At 40.7% G+C, this 23,142-nt stretch overlaps 1 long non-coding RNA gene across 1 annotated transcript; it reads left to right on the top strand.

Annotated features, from left to right (window-relative positions):
• Positions 1-13,681: 13,681 nt before the first annotated feature.
• LOC137177326 (uncharacterized) lies at positions 13,682-21,457 on the top strand. Its single transcript, XR_010926071.1, has 2 exons — positions 13,682-14,057; positions 21,024-21,457. It is a non-coding gene; the product is annotated as an uncharacterized lncRNA (long non-coding RNA).
• The last annotated feature ends 1,685 nt before the right edge of the window (positions 21,458-23,142 follow it).

Raw genomic sequence — 23,142 nt, 5'->3', positions numbered from 1 at the left:
ACGCCCCGGCATCAAACCTGAGCTGAAAACAGTCTAGCAGCCTTTCTTTTTCATCACCTGCCTCCTCTTCCTCCTCCCCCTCCACCTCCTCCTCCTCCTCCTCTTCCTCCTCCTCTTCACCACTTCCACCCACGCTCAGCTTTTGTTGACTCTTGTCCTAAGTGAGTGTGTGCTTGCGCGTGTGTTTGTGTGCCTTTTTTTTTTTTTTTGTGCCATTTTTTTCTAACATCGTCTTTAATAACACATTTTGCTATAAATGTGTCGCAGTAGTAGTTTTCGCTCCATATAGCTTCTTCCAATCAGGATCTGGGAGCTGCCCAGGTAGTGGAGGGGATTTGCCACCATGTTACAGTTTTGCTGGCAGAAGATAAAGAGACAAATACGTTAATTATCATCCTTAAAGAAGCAAAATAATAATAGCTGCTTAGATAAACAAAGGAGGTGTTGGCAGGGTTTAAAAGTTAAACTCTAATCCACTGCATGTTTCTAACTGGCATATTAAAATTGGATAAAAAATAAATTGGCTTTGTCCATATATTCTTTTGCTCACTTTTAGTTTGCAGGACCTCTAAAATTAAATATAATGTATTTTCAAGCCCAGTTTAAGCAATCATTAGAAACAAAAATTAACCAGTTTGGCATATTATGAATTCTGTGTGCAAGCCAACAATGGATTGCTTCTTTATTATGATTTAATTTCTCTATCTGCATAATGTTGGCTGCTTTTTTTCTCAGCAGACCCATGCAGCAGACTCCATGCAGGAATTAACCAACCAATTTCTGTAAAGCACAACCACACTCTTCTCATCAGCGGGATTCGCACTTGACTGTTGCCATGGCTCTGCGAATCTGCCGATGTCTATCCGTCAAGGCCAGAGTGTTTGACAAAGATATTGTCTGGAGCGATGATTCACTTCGCACTCAATAGCCCGGGATGTGTGTGTTTCAGTGCCTGTGTGAGTGTGCCGGAATGCAGACCGTTCGCATTTGTGTTTGTCCACCCTATCAAGGGAAGCGAGCATATGAAAGTTCAACAAAATGTCTTTCTCGACAAGCAGGAGCTCCAATAAAAGAGGATTAGCCGAGGATTTGGCCTTCAAAGTTCTGTGATTCCTCCTGTTCAACAAGGTTACCTCTCAATACACATAATTCATCCAATAAAGCATATATCGAGAAACTGCAATGCACATAATAGTGCAGCAGCCTTCACTCTGACTCATTTCCACGGAGTATTAAAAGTCTTCACAAGCAAACAATTTTCCAATTTGGTATTTTGAAGGAAATCCAAAAGGAACCAGAGCTGCTCTGTGTTTCACAAACACTAATCCATCAGAATAAGACTGAATTTCTGACGGCTCCATGATATTCTCAGTTTCATGTTGAGAATCTTACTGGCAGATATAAAATATAGCGTTTCTTGTCTTTGTTGTAAAGGAGGCAATGTGGCTGTTCTTTGCCAGTATACGCCCACGCGCCCCATGTGTTCTTGTTCGCTTCCCTTGTACAGAAGACGCACACACACACACACACACAGACACACACACACAGAAACGCTTCAATATACATATAATTTTGCACAGAGATGAATCTGTCTCTATAATGAGAGGAAATGATGTTAAATAATACAGTTACTATATCAGTGCATCTATTTATCTGTTTGTTTCCCATCAAAGTGAGATGTTTCCGCATATTCTCTCAGACTGATTAGAAATTGATTGAATGGCACAAATGAGAATAGAAAATTAAATTACTACACTTATATTGACCAGATCTTTTATATTTTGAATGCATCCAATGAAAACAAAAGTATAAAAAGTATAAATTCACAGCCAGACTGATGTGTTGGGAGGCCCTTGGGCAAAAATGTAATATAGACTCTTTTAAACCTCCACCCCTCCCCTTTTAATTTTGATTTTGGGCACAAAGTGTTAGGTCTTGGGTGCACACCCATGAGCACGCATTTGCTACTTTGGTTGAGTGCTAAAGGTCTTGGGTGAAGTGAAATATAAATCGGAGGGTGTGGCGATTAATAAATACACTCTCAGTGGTCTCATGGCTCGGACATGCCGAGCCAATCACAGTGATGCGTGGCAACAGTACAGCTCAACAAAAGGAGAGAGCTTTCCAGGAAATCATTGTTGTCTGGAAGGTGTTGGAGAGGCATGATGTCGACACGCAGCGCCGCAATTCTGCAGCTGGTGGAGTTTCTATTGTAGTTAATTTTTGAGATGATGATAGCAACAAATGATCGTGAAGTGTTTGGTGAAGCTGTTTATATGCGACGTTATTTCAGTCACAGCTCGACTGCATCTCACTTCACACAGCAGCGATTGGCTGGCTGTGCAGAAGTGAGAAAGTATAGGCAGGATTTGAACTTCAAGCTCTATTTTCATTCTTCACACAACTACTAAGTGTGACACCGTGAATATCTTTGGGGAGAAACTGTCCAAAAGTTGTTGTTGTTTTTTTTTTAATGTCTATTCAAAAAAAACAAACTCTCTATCTCTGGAGCTTTGAAAAAAAAACTCTTCACTTGCTCTTGCATTAAAGCTGTTTTTCATCAATAATTATTCATGTTTATGTGGAGTGTTTTCGGTGCAGTTCAGACTGTTTGCTAAGTGCCTCGGTCCTCACAGACTATCATTACTGCTAATCTAAATTGTTTGTTGCTTTTCAATTAACTCACATTTATGCACTTCAGTACTTTTTTTTCATTTTAGACATTCAAATTGAATTAAAAGCAGAATTTTCCTACCTGTGTCTCGGCACACGTGTTCATTCACTGAGGCTTGTTTGCCCCGAGGTGGATGGCAAATTCCAGTACTGTATATTTGTGCACAGTCTGAACGTCTATTCTAATTTTACGGTTTTATTTTTCGGTTTTATATGACCGGTGTGGCTAGCTACTCAACCCAAAGTCACGTTTGATTGGATGAACTTTTGTAAACGCCCCTGAGAGCAGGGTGAGTCACCAAACATTTGAAACCATTTAACAGGAAGAGAAAGACAGAGATGTAAAAATACTCCGATACTGTTTTTTCAACGTATATCTGACATATATAACGAGATAAATGAACACTTAACACAGAGACAGGATTAAAACTGGGAAAGTGTATTTTTCTTTAAGGTCAATACATTTGATCCTGATGTTTTCATCTCTATCTCTCTCCTCTCTTTTCTCTACATTGCAGCTCAGATACAGTGGACAGCCACATCCTGCACTCTGGGAGATTAAATCTTAAGAACAATATACAGTATAATACATGATACAAACTTCATAATCACACCATATGGTTTACCTCCAACTATAGACAATCTTGCTGCATAAGTTTGCATATTCATCAACATGTTTTCTTGAAAATACAACTCCTTAAAGCACCAGTCAAACTAAACACAAACTTACCCCCCTGTTATCATTTTAGTAAAATACCACAAAACAATATATCTTTGTCTTTGCTGCTCTAACGGATAGCAAACTATAAATTTAACCAAGACACATGTGTACAAATTTACATAAAATTGCTTTTCTCTCACCAACTGATTTATTTATTTGTACAATTTAATAATGATCCATGCTTGCAAACCAAACATCACAGTATGGCAGAAAATTGCTCTCCAAATGCTGCTTCATTGTATTCAAAGACTCATCTTAGAGTTGTTATCTATTGTCCGTTCGAGATAATAGGCACAGCTTTTGAGAACAGGTGACGCAAACACCAAAACTGTGGAACAAAATCTCTGGTTTGTGTCGGTAAGCTGAAAAATAGATAATGTTGGAAGACAGATCTGTGATATTCACGGGTGGGCTCGAAGCTGCTCCTGAAGCGTTGCACTGCAGAGCACACACTGCCTAATATGACAATGAATATGCAACTGTGGATTGATTTTCTGATTATGGAGTCAAACGTTTTGCACCTCTGCATGTTTTCACACAGCAAATGAGCAGAAGCAGATTTCTCTTCATTGGTAAATTGTGCATTCGGTGTGATAGTTGTGCAACAAGAGTCTTACAGCCATGCTAGCAGCTTTGAGAGGCTGTACTTAAGCGCAATGTCAGATTGACAACATGCTCGCAATGACAACATTAGCTGGCAATGTTTACCGAGGTCACCATTTAAAAATAGTTTAAAATTCCACTGGTTTCCTCAAGTGGCTCTTTTGCACCAGTTCAATTGTGTTTGTTGAATAAAAAACAAGTGCTGCATAGTGATGCTACAATTCTCACTTTGTGCCTGTTAGCATTAAAAAAGATGTTTCCTGATTTCTGCTCGGTTACAGTCCACCATGTAGAAAGAGAAAACACAAATAGAGAACATGTAAGACAATATATTCGACTAAAAAATGGTAAATGTGTGGTTTAAATGGGAATATAGGAGTAGGGGTGAATGTGTATCCTGCTCCTGTTTCCTGGTTCTTAGCTCTACCTCTCTGTGGCTGTAGCTTCATCCTCGGATCTTCGTTTCGCAAATACATCCGATTCATACACCCCGTGCAAAATAACAGTTTCACCTGCTCCATCGTGGTAGACAAACACCGCCGGATAAAATCTGTGATCTGTTATTGATTTCACCGGCTCAATCCAGAAACGCTTGTGATGATGCAAATTTGGAGACAGATTTTTAAAGCTTTTGGGCATAATTAAAGACATATTTTTCTGCAGAGAGAGAGAGAGAGAGAAAAAAAAACATTTGATTGATCTTATTTATTTACCTGCGAGCTCATGTTTAAAACTGCTTCCTCCGAGGTCAGTGATCGTTTGCTGCTTTTTTCGACATTTGCCTAAAGCATACATTCCTTGAAAGTATGAACTCATGTTCAAATGAATGTTACTGCTCTCACACTCGCACCCCCACAATCCTGCTGCTGGTTTGCCCACACACACACACACACATACACACACGCATCAGGCATGCATGCACGTGCGAGTTCGTACACCCGCTGCACATGCACACTCACACACACCTACACATGCAGACTGTGTGTGGAAGCGAATGTTGTTCATGCATGTCTAGTAGAGTTGAGCTATGTGGAGGGGATCTTTGATCTCAGCCAGGCAGCCAACCAGCTTCTCCACTATTTGCATTTAGTCTCCTGGGTCTGTTGGCTTCTTGGCCCCTCACCAGCTTCAGATGCAGGTTACAGAGGTAGCCAGAGGGAGATTCCCACACATTCCTGTTTGTGAGAGTGTGTGTTTAAGGTTGTGTGTGTGTGTGTGTGTGTGTGTGTAATAGAGAGAGAATGAAGAAAGAGGCCAAGCGAGAGTACCTGGGCCAGCACCACATCAAAGTACAGCAAGTGAAAGAGTGAGCGAGAGACGGAGAGAAAGCAAGAAAAACCAGAGAGGGCAAACAAGCTCGGAACAGAAAAAGAGGGGAATAAGAGAGAATAAGAAACGAACAGAGAGAGTGGACAAACAGAGCGAGAGGAGAGGAACAGGGAGAGGGAGAAAGAGAGTGAGGCCTCTCCAGGAGGTCACTGAGTTTCTGGATCTCCGCTCCTTTTGTCCCACAGCACATTCCATAGCAACAATCTGACCAGTCAGCCAGGGAGCTGTGAAAAATGAAAAGAAATATAGAGGGGAAAAAAAAAAAAAAACTCGCAGCCCACCTCAGACTGGTATAGAAACACTTGCAGAGGAGTCTGTCTTAATCTGCAACACAAATGTGGTTTTAGCCTCTATTTCCCAAAGGCCACAAACAAATTATTCAAATTTTTATTAGACTTGCTTCAGTGGCATTTGGATTTGCATTCTTTTGAATCATTTGTAACTCCCATTGCCTTGAAAGAATTAAAGATTATTCTGTTCCACTAGTAGAAGGCTAATTCTCAAATTTTAGAAACATTTCTAACTCCGAAAAAATAAAACATTAAATACAATAAGAATCTGCTAAATGTCTTAGATCATAGGATAAAGTATATGTACAGTATATAAAGGGTTAAATCCCTCACTGAAGTATTGGTTGACATTGACTGGATGGATTTTGTGGTTTTGTGTTTACTTCTTTCTCAGGTGTTTGGGTGGAGAGCTTCATTTGCTTTGATTTCAGCTACTATAAAGCTCTTAGCTGTACTCCACTCCTGTATAATCCACTAATAAGCTTGAATAATAGCTCAGCTGGATTTATATAAGTGTTATCAATGTTGTTTGATTGACATAATTACTGTATATTAAAGCTGCTGTCGGCACTTTAAAGTATTGACAGTTGCAACCCTCAACACTTAAATCACACAAAGTGACATCTCATAAAGGTAACTTGTGGAATTTTTGACTATTAGTAGCGCTATGGATCAATGTTTTTATGAGTGGGTCGCCGCTTTGTTGTTGTTGTTTTTGCTAATTGTTTACACTATTCCACGGATCTACAGGTGGCAGTAAAGTGTCAAGAAATGCAGCAATGCGCTAGCGAAGGCAGAGAAGAAGAAGCAAATGTGGATGTAAGCAATTGAGGTTACAATTTTTAAGAAAAATTGCTTTTGTTTTGTTTTATGAGGAAGGAAATGCGTTCAACATGTTTGTTAGACCTCAAGAATAAACACAATTTGTTCTGAATGTAAACAGACACTTTGTTTTCAAGGATACTCCACAGGGCGCCTTTAATCTCACACAGCACACTCACCCTGTCTGATCATATGATCCCTTTAAACCAATAAAGAAAGCTGCTTCAGAGATTGCTGGTACATGCAGTACGACTTTTTTACAGAGATTGTTGCTGTTTCAGACAAAGTTTGCATTTTGCTTCTAAGGTTTAAAGGTACCCTGTGGAGTTTTAGTCCTGTAATAGCACTATTTGACAAATGTTTGTATCACTTTCACAAACTATATCCCTTGCTATTCCACTGATTGACAGTTGGTGGCAGTAACGTGTCAAGAAAATTTACTATGTACCTAAAAAGGGCAGGGAAGAAGAAGTGTGCTAGCCAAAGTAAACTGTGCACGTTTCAGGATTTTAAAAAAATTGGATTAGTTTAGTTTAAAATTTGGATTCGCAACTGTTTCATGATGAAATTAATTCATTCAATATGATTCATAATATATGTTTGTGTACAAGAAAACTCAAGGTACTTTGCTGAGACCATATTTCCTGCCATTGACCATTCCCAACATTTGATGACTCATTCAACCACATAAGTAAAATCTACTTTTAAAGTCCTCCTTAGAAAAGATTGTTATATTTAGACTGAAAAGACTGGTGTGTTTTTGTGCTGAAGTCTGTTCAAGTGCAGCTTTAAACTTCAGAAGCACTGTAAATATTCTACATCCTGTGATTGAATCACTGGAGGACAAACTCACTGAATCTCAACGTAACTCAAAGTCCATATGAAATTGTGTAACCAGGCCGATAGTTTTGGGAAGTATCCGAATGACATGCAAAATAAATCTGATTTGTTGTTCAGTGAAGTGGCCCTTTAAGCTGGTATTTTCAGCTATGCAAATCAGAGCTGCCTAAACACGGGAATTCTAGAAATTACCTATTGCTCAATGATTTCACCGCTCTTAATGCATTTCCCTGTGCACCAAAGCCAGGGAGTTCGCTCTTGTTCCCATCGGTAATTTGAAATGTAATTACCCATCATTTTAGAGTGCTTCAGGAGCCTGACACCTACATCTCCCTCTCTGTCTCTCTGTCTTTCTTCCCTCTCTCTCTCTCTCTCTCTCTCTCTCTCTCTGGCTGTTTTTGTATGCTGGTGGAGGATTGTATATTTTCCACCCCCACACATTTTTGAGCACTACCCCTACCATTACCTATGTAAATGACTCGAGCTCAGACAGGCAGTTTACAGAACCACCTCTCCTACACCATGACTAAATGAGTGCTTTTACATGCACACCGGATACCAGATCATATCCCTGTATGAGGTTATGTTCAGGAAAATCTGTTTAGGTGCATATCTACAAATATCTATGTGTGCGTGGATGAGCATGTAGCAGGTATGTAATGTTTCCATGTTGTTCACAAGAAAGTGGACAGTAAATAGTGTTTAGATGCATCAATAATGTGTGTTAACACATACGAGCATGTAGCAACTGTTCTATTGGGGTCATTAATAATGTGCATACGAGCCTTTAGGCTATAAACTACTATCTAAATACTCTAAATATATTTATATGTATATCTAGATATAATGGAAATTAAAAAGGAAAAAATCATCTTCACCACCTTGTTCTCATCACCTACAGCATGACCCCAGGCTTTTTAATGTCACAATAAATGAAAAATGAGCCAAATATTTGACAAAACAAACATAAAATAAAAATATAGAATTGTTGCTTTTGTTTTCAAAACTGCAATAAATCAATCTGCTGCACTTACTTATGAAATTGGTATACAAGTTGTAATGACTAAACTTATTAATGCTTTAGTGATTAGTTATAAGTGATTAAATGTTGGGTGGTGCTCTCTGTTTGGCAATCATGCAATTATAATCCAAACAGAGCTTTCTGTGTCTGCCTGCTTGTAGCCTTTATGCTAAGCTAAGCTAAGCAGCTAAATATTCACTGCACAGACATGGGAGTGGCATAGCTCAACTCATCTAACGCTCTGCAAGAGAACAAATACTTCCCAGAATGTGGAACTATCCCTTTAACTCCACAATCGTCAAACTTTCCAAGTATAAATGTGCCAGAGGAGGAGAATCCAAGGCACCATGTTGCACCTCTGTGGCTGGAATTAATTTACTTTGAACATTCTGGAGTTTGCAGAGCTCAAGATTTTGTGTTAGTGGAGGTAACTGGCCAGTTTGATGAATTACATTCAGTATTTGTTTCGGTCCAGTCTGTCTACCTTGCAGCTGCACAATATTGTATTATGCATAAGCTGCCTTGTAAAGCGAGCCTTTAACCTCAAAAGCTTAGTTTTCTAGATGAGAGATATTAGTTTGGAAAACATCCACTGAGAGTTTCAGGGCAGAGTCTGTCAGGTTATTAATGAAGTAGGTCCGGCACTGAAGAGAGCAGGTGCCGAGGCCGATGTTATTACAAGTGCCATACAATATGCTCACTGCGAAAACACCATATTTTAATTCAACATCACCTCTCCAAGTGCCTGACTATGATCTTTATCCCGGTTCTGCAAAAAGAAAGGACACAGAGACTTCCGATGGAACACCTCAGTGCTACATTAAAGGGTAGCAACAACTTCTTCTATAATATTTGGCAACCCCTCCTTGATTATCTCTCTGGTGATCTTGTTGGCATACTGCAGAAAGGGTGCTTTGTTTTCACAAATAAGTCATAGACACTGTTTTTTCTTTTCCTTGTTGTGCTACTAATGTATACAAAAATGTATGTAATGTAATTCATATGTATGTTAATGCAAACCATGTATGTTAAGTCATTTATTCATTCTTGTTTTGCAGTTTGGCAATATCTGTGCTGTCTGGTTCTTTGTTTGGTTATGTAAGAAATTAATAAAATATTATTTAAAAAAAAAAAAAAGAAAAAAGAAAAAGAACAGAGAGACTATCAGCTTCCTCTGAGCCTGACTGTGATTCAGTCATTTTTTTTCAGTCACATTTTCTCTGATCATCAGAGAAAATGTACATTTTTATTTGGTCTTATCAACTTCTCTGTTCTATCAAACAAAATTAGAGGGAAACATGAGACATAGAAAACAAAATTAAGATGGAACTAGGCAAGATATATTTATTTTTATGTTTTTCACATCTTTACTGAATTGTTAAATTGGTTTAAGCAGCTTACGGTATATTGGTGGCTTCCCTATATTTAACCGGCTCTATGTTATTATCGTCACTGTCAATGCATGTATTCAGATGTAGTGCAGTGATAAAGTTCATGTTGTAAATATAATGGCTCTTTGTCCTCTCTCTTCAGTGCACTGAAATGTGAACAGTCTTTATTTTGTTGGAACCTGTTAGTCCTGGTCGTCACACACCAGCACGAGCCACAGGCAGTGTTTTTTTTTATCCATGATCTCCAGCAGTTTGAAATTGTTTTCAGCTTGAAAAACCACCCACGCACCATCAGCTTCCTACAGACTGTAGGCTTTTCAAAATGTCCTTGCTTTTATTTACACTTGTTTACATTCACCTGCCTGATGCGCAGAGACAAATCAGTGAAGAATCGCACGCTGTCAGTCAACCCCACCTGCTACCTCTCTCTTTGTCTGTCTCATGGTCAAATATTTTTATAAGCATGACAGCACAGATGAACACTAATTAAACAAAACTGTCACTAGTGTTATCTCTGATAGTGAAATTAATCAACTGCTCCATTAAATCAGAATTAATCTGCTTCTTCTGATTCTTCTAAGTAGACTGAAACAGCAAAAGATTTCAATTTAAAGAAGGCTTCTATTGCTATGTAGAAATCAGGATGAGGCTGTCCCGATTATCTCGTGTTTGATAGTTTAACTCTAATAAGTGGCCTAAAACGCCATAAAAAAAAGATCTCATCATACACTCAAATATTATCATTCGCTGCCTTTCTTTCATCACTTTTAAGCATTAAATCCTTTTGATTTGAGCATTGTGTTCGTACATTTGTAGCAGCCGAACTGGCACATACAGTATTGGTACTTTTACAGTCTACAGTCTGCTGTGTGGAGTCGAGTCACATGATTAAAAATAACGTCACATCTCTGTGGCAAACCGCGAGTTACAGCCCAGGAGGTGGCTAATTTAGCTTAGCATAAAGCCTGGAAATAGGGGGAAACAGCTAGCCTTACATGTCAAGACACTTTGTTGTCCAATAAACACAAATAAACTCTAAAAGTTGTTGAGGTGACCCTGGTGGCAACATTCAGCCTCTATAGCGTTATGAACATCCTCCCACCTCCATGGTGGCACAACTCTGTAGGTATATCTAACTATATTCCTTGGCCATTTTGCACAGGTGCATATAAGATATCTATATATAATTATATATAATTCATACAATTATATTAAAATGGTCTGCAAGCTAATTTCAACTTTTAATTTTACCCCATCTTTACTGCTGAGCACCCATCATTACTGTGTTTTTGCACTTGCATCTGTCACCTGTCAGTCAGCCTTCCTCGCCTCTTCAGCCATGCTGTCAATCACTGCTCCCATATTCCCTGTTCCTGCAAGAAACATGAAACACATCATTTCCCATTACATTAGAACATTCTTGAACCAAATGTACTTCTTTGTTTAAAAAAAATGATCTGAATAGCTGTTTTCTTCTCTAATTCGCTCACATTCGGTTAAAGTCTAGCACTCTGAGGCCTGAAAGCGGTCATTTCTTTGCAGTTATTAGATTTGACCCCTCGTGATGCTACCGTTGGATCGCCTGCATTTATTCTCATCTATTAGCTTCTCCACCTCACACAGCAGGCAGCACAGGATGAATTTAGATCACTATTTATAACGCTGTTGCAGTGCAGGTTGCTCAGATTCTCTTAATTTAAAATTAGCTTGAGCTGCTGAATGATTCAAACCGAAGTAACTCATTACTGTATCAGGTTGCTTGTCTTCCTCATCTCTTCTGCATTTTAAATTTTTCCTCGAAAGGGAGCGAAAAACGTGAATTTTTTTTCATCTTTGGTGTTGTTTCATGCACAAAAATGTCTAAACGGGAGTGTTTCTGTTATATCCTTGCAACAAGATGAGCTGTTCACCAAAGTTTGCCTGTAGCTGCCTATTCAAGCGCTACGCCAGCTGGTTATGCATATAATGGATATAACTGCTGCCATTACCAGCTACTCTGTGGGAATCGAGATGAGTCACAGGTGTCCAGAGGTCTTTGCTGAGGAGGCTTTGCTGCACTTCTTAAGACATGCCCCCCCCCCCCCCAAAAAAAAGTCAACTTCAGGTGACAGTGAAATGTGGGCTTTGATTTTAATGGCACGACTGTGTGTGTGTGTGTGTGTGTGTGTAGGTGTGCACACACATGTACACAATTGATGCGTAGGGGTGTGGAGTGGTCAACTGATGATGCACTGTGGAGGCTGAGAGCTCTGGAGAGTGGTGTGTGGGTTGGAAGCCTCCTCTCTTCGCAGTGAAACACACACACACACACACACTCTCTCACACACACACACACACACACACACAAAACGGGGGGAGGTGGAGGCAGCAGAGCTTGCTTCACCGGCTGTCCATTGATCAGTGGAGAGGATGGTAGACTTAAAAGATGTAGAGACTGGTGGAGAGCAGAGAGAGAGAGAGGGATGGACAGGAGGATACTGGGGTCCTGTAGGATACAGCAGAGGCAGACAGAAGCAGAGAAGAAGAGAGAAAAGGGGAGGGGGGCTAAAGAGAGTGAAAGAGAGACAGATTGGAAAGCAAAGTGTGTGAAGAAATAGAGATGAGGGCAAGGGGAGAAATAAAGAGGCAGATCACGGCGTCTGGGGTTGCCCTGGGCTTTAACAGTCTGGATGAAGTCTGCTGGTAAGCACTTGATGTTTCTGTGTTTCTGCGTGCGATGTATGTGCACATACTGCCTGGGTGCCTATTTGTATGCCTGTCTGTGCCTCGTGCTGCCCATGCTTCGCTGTTGAGCCACTGCAGAGAGAGAGATGCCAGGCGTTTTGTCTCCACAGTGCAGCAGGCAGCAGGAGGAGTACAAATCTTCCAGGCTTCCACTGCAGACAACACCATTCAAGACTGTTATCTGTTCAATTAAACAGCAGCGCGGCTCCTCGCTGCAGGATTCATTCAGACTGTGTGTCAGTACTGTATATGTGTGTGTTTGAGGAGGTGTTTAGGGTGGGAATATCACACAGATGAGCGTTTTCAAGTTGTCGCCTGCGAGGAAAAGAAGAGCGATAGTCCCCAGAAACAGTTTGTGTGTGTATGTGTGTGTGCATGAATTGGCGTTTCAGTGTTTTCTGTAAAATGTCAGATTGATGAGATGTAGTAGGAGGGATTGACAGATTGACTGGCAATGTTCCATTACATCCATGCATCCTAAATAAATCACCATATGAGACATTATATATATATATATATATACATATATATATATATACACACACATATGTATACTGCTTGTGCTGCAGGCAATTGTGAGAGCAACCCTTACACTGTAAAATAAATCACTGTAGAATTCCTAAATATTCTTACTTCTTACTTCTCAATCTCAAGTTCAATCACAAGACATGTATCGTATTTCTCGTATCTCCTATGGTATGATAAGCATATCTATAGGGATTTTCTCTTTTTCACAAGCGTATTAGCATTGAATGTTGAATATAATATAACTACAGCTGCAGTCGGTGGTGATGCAGTCAGTTTTATAAACAGGGAGGTTTGAGCACTGAACCATCAGATGATCCTCAAGAAGTGTACAACACAGCACGGAACCTCTTTCATAACCACATCTAAGATTTTTCACGTTCTATATGACTTAATATAAGATTTGTCTATAAAACAAACGAGATCAGTCATGTATATGCATTTTTAAACAATGGTGAGACTATAGAAAATGCATAGTCCTGCTGCTTGTTTCTAATTGGCTGAGCTACTGGAAAATAGCCAATACACACACATGCACAACTGCATCACAGTTAATTCAAATACTAATATGTACCAACCAGAGATCAGTGCTCTTTTATCATTTTAGAGATCAAAGATCATACACAAAACACTAAAAAAATATTTGAAAGCATACAATATAATAGAATAGAATATACAAGTCCCCCTAAACTTTGGTGTCCTAATTGATCGCATTGATCACGTCACACTATCTTGCCAATCAATTCCTGTAGGCCTGTCTGTCACTAGAAATGTCAGTGGAGGTTCTGCCTTAAATAATAGCCTATTAGATGCAGGATCTAATGAACTGATTTTACGCAACATTGCCTCCGAGCTCCTCTATCACTTTAGACACTTGTGGCTTGTTGTGCTCTAAACTATTCCTTATTCTACACACACACACACACACACCCCGGAGGTCCGCGGACCCCAGCTTGTGCACCACTGAGGCAGGCAGCAGCTGAAGAATCCCCCCTTATGATATGGAGGCAACACGCGTTGACGTGTCGCGCTGCGCTTCCGACCACTAGTATCGGTATGCGTCTTCTGCACACACACAACACTCTCATGGGGACATGCGGCCAGCAGACGCAGCCACGGTAAGTGGAGCTAGTTTTCATACGGCACTTTATTTACCAGGAGGGTATAACAACTTTCTTCAGCCTCGGTGTGTCGTTGTTGTTGTTGCCCGTGTCGGAGAAAGGGAAGTTTAACAGACTTTTTCTCGTTCGTCGGCATCATTCCGCCGATTGCAGCCTATCCATGCAGATTGCGCAACGCGGCGTGATCGGACTGAAAAACGTGAAAACAATTCAGTATTGTTGTTTTTATTTAACACTAGTGTCGTTACTAATCGCTCACTTTGGCCAAAGTCCACCGCATCATCTCGGTTATGCTTTGCTTTGACCATGCGGCGCCTCTCCAAGGAGCACATTTCAGTCTCTCCACTTGGTAAAAAGGGGGATTTTCACGCACCAAAACTGTCGTTTTTTTAAACTGAAGCCACATCTGCAGTGTTGTTGAACAATCTATTGTGTTTTTCTTTTTCTTTTTTTTTCCAACTTTAATGTTTCGCTACTTTGAGGGCCAAGTGTGCTGCTTGGTCCCGTGTGTGTGTGTGGGGGGGCAATGCGCAAAGTGTGTGGTCTCCAAGAGCTCTCCACCCCCGCAGAGACGCACGGTTTTGCGCGCGCGCACGCACACACACACACACACACACACATACACACACACACACACATATACACACAAGCTCCGTCTGTCTGTCACGGTTGGGCATGGATGTCTCTGGGTCTCAGGAATGCGCCCGGCGTTTTCTCTGTATTTTTCACATTAAGCGCAGTTTGGGAAGCCGCTCTCTGAACCGCTGCCACCTCCGTCAAAATCATGCAATAAACCTTGCACTTCCGGTTACACATTTCACAGTAAGAGTTGCACAGACTTACGCGCTGCAATAGTGACATTCAAAGGATTTTTTTCCAAGTTGTTGTATAGCTTATAATAAGTAAAACCTATTGACAGCATTGGCAGTCTATGTATGCAGTCTACAAGTAACCTACAGCTAAATCAAATGATTTCATGATATATTTTGACATGACAGCATACTGATATGAGAAAAGGCTACTATTTCTGACATGTATCAGTTTTTATTTTAGTGATTATTTTCATTGTCAGTTTATCTTCACATTTTCTCAATCAAATGATTAATTATTTGATCTATAAAATGTCAGAAAATAGTTCAAAAATGCTGATTACAATTTTCAAAACCCCCATCTTGACTGATCAGTAGTCAAAAACCGAAATATGAAGACGTGAAGAAGTGAGAAGCTGGAACTGGGGAATATTTGATAGCTGTGCTTTAAAAAATGACTTATATAATTAATGAATCATAAAATTAGTTCAATCAATTTTCTGTCAGACTGAGTGATATGTCATGAATAGGCAAATGATATTATGTCACCAGTTTTGCAATATAATTTTACTATAATTGCACCAGGAGTTTAAAGGGACAATTCACCCCAAAATCAAAAATACATATTTTCCTCTTACCTGTAGTGCTCTCACCGCAGAGAAGGAAGCGTGCATCTACTCGTGGCTGGCGGGTGTAGTTCGGTAGAAAGAAAATAGTTCCTACATGAAACCGTCGAGTTCTCCAAATGTTTTTTTTTTTGGGGGGGGGGGGGGGCACTTTGAGCACCACAAGCTGAATGCCATCCAGTTCCATTGTATTTGAGAGAAGGCAGACATCTCTACCACTGACATCTCCAAAACTCAGCAAATCACACCAAAATGATCTAGATGGATAAATAACACTACAGGTAAGAGGAAAAATATGTATTTTTGATTTTGAGTGAACTGTCCCTTTAATGAAAGTTATATTTATTTTGGATACTGCGTTTCTCAGCTATAATCACAATCATAATTTAAGTTTGTAACATTGAGGGTGCTCTATTTTTAGTTTATTTCAGACCACTTAAGTCCCCTTACTTGCAAACTATGACTTTATTTTGGATGCAAATCTCGAGCGGTTTCCGGTTTGTTCCTGTTGAACTGAGGCCAGCTTGACGCTGTAGAGGGAGGGGGGGGTAGCCCCTGCCTGGAGAGGAGAGAGGGGGAAATTCTTGTGTTTTTGGTATGCGATTACCCAGCGGAGAACCCATGACTGAAGGGGAGGAGGAGAAGGAGGAGGACTGGGGTTGAGTTTAGGATACATTCCTCGCCTTCCTCTTTAAGTTAACCACATTATTTGAGCTGCTGACATGTTGCCTCCTCACATGACACCCATAAGCTCCCAGCTGATGCATTAGAAGTGGACAAAGTGGTCAGATGACCTCAGCACTGACAAGTATGAAGTCCCAATAAAATACTATTACGATACCATGAATTAGATCATGGAAATTCATAACTGATCATAAAGAATACTATAAAATACAACAGGATTCATGGCTGGAATGACCTGTTGGGGGGCCCTGGGGCAAAATCCCTACTCTCAAATGAGTTGGGGACTGTACAAAAATGACTGGGGTGGGGAGGGGGGCTGAACCATATGTTTATATGTTTAGAGGTTAACTCTATAAAGAGATAAATTTAACTTTACTATAATTTTGTTAAAATGCAGATTGAAGTAAAGGTGGCTCTCGGCTAGTGAAAAAATTGGGCACTCTTGTACTCCTCAGAGGGATAATCCTCACTAACTATAAAGATCCTCAACTACTGTTTCTCAAAACTGACATATGGGTCTTACTAGCTACTAGGAAATAAAGCCCTGTTACAGAGATATGATTTGATTATCTGCAGATGGTAAAACACACCTTTATGATCTATGACGCAGACAAAAAGCAAGCTTTTGACATAACTATTTTGCTGTAACTATTCAATTGCTGGCTTTTTTTTTTTTTTTTTTTACAGTAAATCTAATAAAAAAGGATGAAATATCAAATCGAGGCATGAAAAAATTAAACAGCCTTCCCTGCTCTCCCAAAAATTCCACGTCACCTTCCCTTCAGCAAAGAAATAAATAAAATCTCACAACTCTCCCCCTTTTCTGACCCACCTCCCCTGCTAATCATTTTTGTACAGTCCCTTAAAAAACCCAATTGAATTTGTCATTCCTATCAATTCTTTTTACTCTTAACAACACAAGCCTGTTAACCCTCAGGTGGTCACACAAATACATGCACATACACGCACACATACATACATACACACACTCACCTCAGCCTATTGTTAACTTCAGAAACAAAGCAACATCACATCTGACATATTAAATGGGGCTTGCCAGATTTGCATAAAACCAGCAGAGCTCTGCCTGTTCTTCAGCATCTCTGTCGAAACTGTAATCGCCCACTTGCTAACGACAATTACTATAATGGACTGATTGTTGGATTATACCACCAAAGTGGTTTTAGCGCACATCTGCATAATTGTTCTTAGCATATACGCGCCTGTGGGCTCCTGGCTGCCATTAGCTGCTACAGAGAAGAGAGTGATTGAAGAGTCTTTCGATGCTTGAAGAACGGCAGCAAATTGTGTGCCGATTGTGTGGGTGTTTTCAGTATGTGTTTGTGTGTGTGTGCTACGTGGAAACGCACTAAGCATTGTTTCATTAAAGATTGTTTTAGGATTAGCTTTGCTATTGAGAAACGCAGGCACAGAGAAGTTCTATGAGTGGACATCATGAAGCAAAGTTCACCTTTAGGGGTCCATTGAGGGGTCCTTGAGCAAGGCACTGAACAAGGAAACGTAGTAAATGATGCAAGCACACCAAGGGCCAATCAGTGACAAGATGCATCATTGCTCCCAGTTGTATCAAAATCATACCTGAACTGTGAACTTTAACGGCAGCACTTCTGTCAGGTCAAAATGTCAAAGTTCTGTCGAAAATTCACATCATCACATGTACCTCCAATTAAATATAGATACTTTTCAATAGCTGATATTCAACTGATTTCAACTTTTGACTTCCAATCATCAACAGGAAATTCAACATTTTTTAAAAAAAAGTAAGATGACTTTAAAAAAAACCCTCAGCTTTCTTCAAAAATCAGATCAGTGAAACTGATGTCACATGACCAACAGATGGACAGACACATCCACAGTACATGGGGGACTTAAGCAGCATGAGCCAGATCAACAGCTGAACCCAGCTTTCCAGTTACAGTCCCTGTTTAAACATGCAGCGAAGCTTTTTTTGGGGGGGTGGGGAGGGGGGGGGGACTGTGCAGAGCGGCTCAGAGGAAATCTGTCTGACTCTTTTTCCTCCAGGAAAAAAGTGCTAATGTCTGAAAAGACTGAGTCGACATAGAGGAAGTTTTTGTCTCTGCTGGTGTGTAACGATACCTGACCGAAACCTGCGAGCGTCCAGGGAGGCCGCTGTTACTTCATCTCCTCCTCTTCCTCCTCTCATTGCTCATCTCTTGAAAGCAGGCCAACATCCCACACACACACACACACACACACACACACACAAAATCATGCTTCCTCTCACTCTCTCCTTTTCTCTGAACAGCACTCTGTGCTAATTACTCCCCGTTTCCATGGCAACGGGTAGCACCTCTCTTTTGTTATCTTGGATAGCCCCATGGCAAACAAGCCTCGCAAAACACATTATTCGACTGAGGCAACAGTTTATATTGTTGAGTGGATAGATTTTATCTTGCAGCTTGTTGCGTAAATGATCAAGAACGCAAAAATTTAAAACAGGAGCATACTGCAGTGATGTAGGGGAGCAGTAATCGCAGTATATTTGTGATATTCACCATTTTAGGACTTCATAAATGCGTCAGAGCAGGCGCTGTTTATTGAATAGAGATATTTCATCACGTTATTGTGAACAAATTTATCTAACTTGTGTGAGTGCCCCCTGCTATAGGCCTGTGCTCAGGATGTCATACATTAGACTGCATATAATTAAATGAGTCACTTTGACACAGTCACACGTTTCTATATATAAACGTGTAAGTCGAAGGGGGGTGGGGTTGAACATTGAAAAGGGTCAGAAAACCTTCAGGGCTGGTAATTACAGGGGGAAGAAACAACACTGGAGTGGATTCAAGGAGTGTGTGTTAGCGCCTTTGAGTCGGACCTGAGAGAGGGACGGAGGGGCAGAGGGAGCGATAGCCTGAGAAAACAAGAAGAGGGAGATTATCACAGTCTGAGTGGCCCTCGGTTCATTACTCATTAAACACACAGGAATGTTCTGTCTCAGGCTGAATGGAGTGAGACTTTAAAGGTTTGAAACTTCAAATTTCAAGGATGAACCAACATGTGAACATTTACAATTCTGCTCATTTAAAAGAGAGATTTCATGATGGAAAAATGCGCTAACTTTGGCAAATAACTGACAATAAATAACATCATTACAGATTCAGTGTCTGAATATGCATAAATATTAGTAATAAACCCATAAAAGCATCAGTTTGTTCTTTTTCTTTAATCCATATTCAAGTGACATAAATTTATTAGTAATTAATATTAATTTTGTCACCTAAAAAAGTGAGTTTATCCGTCCTCTCTGCACGTGGCTTAATACCACAATATCCTCAGTGACCCTGGGTTTTATGAATGGGCAGCAGGAAGCTCTGCCATTGGCTGGGAGCAACAGCCAATCAGGAAGGATCATTTGCAACAGAGGTGGGAGTGGATGAATGGAAGAGTTAACCAGTCAGACATTTTTAGAGGTCAGGGCCTGGTGTGTGTGTGTGTGTGGGGTGTGTGTGTGTGAGCGCATGTTTTTGTTACCTCAAGGGGACCTTTTCCTGTATAAACTCGGGACCAGTCCTCACGGGACCAAAGTCCAGTCCTAATGAGGCAAAATGTCATTTCTGAGGTCTTGGTTAGGGTTAGGGTTAGTGGTAAGGTGTGAATTGAGATTAGGTTAAGGTTAGGGTTAGGCTGGTCACAATGAATGGAAGTCAATGCAATGTCCCAACAAGGATAGCTGCACAAACTTGCGTGTATGTGTGTGTGTCTCACACACTGACCTACTTGGTTTATTGCAGGCGTCTATACATAGCTGTGGGAACCGCGGGCAGACAATCGGCCGGGCTAAAATTAGCAGTCAGGGCCACCTGTCTGTTTCTCACAAAGGCGGAAACGCCAGAGCAGGCAGGGCAGAGATGGAGGGAACAGGAAGGAAGGAAAGGGGGGGAAAAGAGGGATGAGGAGGAGGGGGAGGTAGGGAGGGCATTGATCACTCTGCTGGTTCCGTCTCTCATGCTCTTTCTCTCCTTTTTCTCCCCACAGCGACACAGGGAGACATTGTTAGGCGGTCGGGATTTGAGGGGGGGGGGGGTTGGTTGGTGGTCCGGGCCAAGCAGAGTTCACATACCTCTCTGCTGGATCACTGCCAGATTTCACAAAGGATATAGGTGGAAGATATAGGAAGAGGAGTGTTAAGGGGTTACTCTGACTTTTTGGGACTTGAGCCCATTAAACACCTTGTGCAGTAGAACATTGTGTGTGTGTGTTAATGCCAACACACAAGCATACAATAAGTAAAAGTGAGAAACTGGCAAATGGAGGCAAGAAAAATAAAAAATACCCACATGCTGCTTACATCACCAAGCAAGATTTTGTCTGTTCAAAATCATTTCAGAACCCTTTTACCACCTGCACACACCCCTCCTCCCCCTCCCCCTCATAACGTATAACACTATTGTCACTGTATCACAAAACTCAAGTTTCCTGCCTTTGTCGTTTCAGGCAGCCAACAGGAAGTCTTCGTCTTCTTAACTGACATTCACATTAAAAACTGGCATCTTGTTTCCTAGAATCACGATTTGTCAGCCCACACTTCGGCTTTCTTCCTGTCTACCTCCGCCTATTCGTGGGCGCAGAGTCAAAATGTTTAGTATTTCAGACACAGCAGCAGAAAATATACTACGCTATACATATCGGTGCTGCTTTATGAACACCAGCTGCTTTCAAATGTTGAATATGAAACTTTGGATACTTAATTTACCATGGGGATGAAGTCTGCCGTCCTGTTGTCCTCTTATCCTGTGAGTACCACAGTCAAACTCCTCATATTAAGTGATCCTCATCTCCATGTCTTTCTTTTCCAGGACTCCTGTCGGGCTTTGAACAGCAGAACGACGCTCCAGGAAAGGTGGTGGAAAGACACTTTCGACTCTGCCAGCGTTCACCCGCTGCGACAGCCCAGTTCAGACGGCAATCTCGGTTTCAGCGTAGGAACTGATTGACTGCGCGGCTCTGCAAAGCAGAGAGTGAGATGTAAAGGAAAAATGGCAGAATTTAGCTTCTTTCCCACATGCACCCTAACCTGTAAATGTTTGTTTCAATCAGTCAATTGTTACATATTTGCTTCTTTAGATGAAATCACCTGTATCTTCCTTTAAAAGTGGTTTAAAATTTTGTGTATTTGTTATAACAGTCCAGCTGAAACCATGCTACTGCTCAACATGTAGTTCTAAAATCCATCATCTAACCTTTTTTTTTACATCTACTCCTTCTCCCTCATTAAAAATTCCAGAATTGATGAATATGTAAATATATTTCATCTCAGAAGTTTAACTGCTGGACACAAGATGTCTCCTACTTCACTGTGAAGTCCATTCTCAGTGTTTGTGCACTGGAGGCTTTAATTTTCCACATCACACTTGTATAAGTTGTTAACTGGACCAAGATTGGCCTCCAAACTATTTGTGATGTCACAAATCATGCTCATATGCCCACCTCTTAAAATTGGATTTTTAATGAGCTCAGAGAAACTTTCCACTTCCAGCAGATGAAAGTGAGAACAAACTCTACACATACATCATTCTGCACAGTGAAGTTCAAACATCCAAACTGTAGGAACAAGAAGTAAGTAAGCTTTGTTTTATGTGAATAATTAAAAAAAAAAAACATGAAGAGGTACAATCAGAAAATCAGATCAAAGGGAAGTTTGAACAGCAAACAGTTTTGTAGAGCAAAAAACGCACCTTCCTGTCAAACATTTTGCAATCACTGGCTCCTGCAGTGATAGGACCAACTCACCTCTCTGCAGTAGTTATGTCCTGTTGCATCAGACACCAAAAAACTACATCCTCAACCAGATAATTGAAGCTACAATCTTGCAGAAGGTGCGATAAGGGTTTAATAGGTCCTGCAGAGCCAGTACACTGCTGAAGCATCTGAGTCCAGCACCTTTTCAAACACAGGAAATGAGTATTTTTAGGTGAAAGTGCAAGTGGGAAAATTGATTCTGTCCCTGTGTTGTCGGTGATGCCTACTTTATTTTCAAGAATGTCCTTGTTTGAAGTTGTTAAATTTTTGGAGGATGTTTTGTGTCAGAGCTGTATTCCTGAGTGTACCTGCTACAGAGCACGTTTCCTTACAAACTGTAGTCACGTCCTCACCTGCGTCTTGTCAGCAGTGGCCAACATTGGTGACACCACGGATATCCAGGGAACCTGCTTGTTTGTCATGTTTCCGTGTTTCTTCCTCAGCATGACGTTGTTTTCCTCCTCCTCATTTCCTGCCTTGGCTGAAATGTGGGAGCTGGGCGGCCATTTTGGCTCCAAATGGAGCCTCAGAGCTACAGGGCATGCAGCGGTTGCTCAGTAGTCAGTGTAGATCCTGTGGGGCTGGCAGCAGCTACATCTGGCTACTGGGTCTCTGCCGACGGCCATATTCCTCAGGATACATAATGATGACACACGGGTATAATGTATAATACTGTATAATATTAACAACTTTCTAATGTACAAACTTGGAATTCCTTTCTTAATAAGATTAGTGTTATTTTCTACTCCTTTCACCCCCAAGAAATATCTCTGTACAGTTCATACCCTCCTTGTGATCTTTTCTGCCATGCGGTTTTTACATTTCAAAGAAAGCTCTTGGATGCCCACCCACTGTGAAGGAAAAAAAAAAAGTGGAGCTAATCCCAGACTGCATGGGTACTCTGAAGACAAATGTAGTTTTACTTACTTGTGACAAATATGACGTTTCCATCTTGAGAAACTGGGTACATTCTGGACCTGGCATACAGTGTAGGATTCTGTGTGTGTCAGTCTACAGCTACATTGTCTGCTGGGTTTCAGACTATACTCATACACATCAATATTTACATTTTACAGGTGTTTCTATATTGTTTTTTTTTTACTGTAAATCTATTTACTGGAAATGATTAATTTGTAAAAGGAGTATTGTGGTATGTTGGAGGAAGCAACACCGATG

Source organism: Thunnus thynnus, chromosome 24 (genome assembly GCF_963924715.1).
Source record: "Thunnus thynnus chromosome 24, fThuThy2.1, whole genome shotgun sequence".
Taxonomy (NCBI): Eukaryota; Metazoa; Chordata; class Actinopteri; order Scombriformes; family Scombridae; genus Thunnus; species Thunnus thynnus.
The sequence above is the reverse complement of the archived record's forward strand: the minus strand, read 5'-3'. Positions and strand labels throughout refer to the sequence as shown.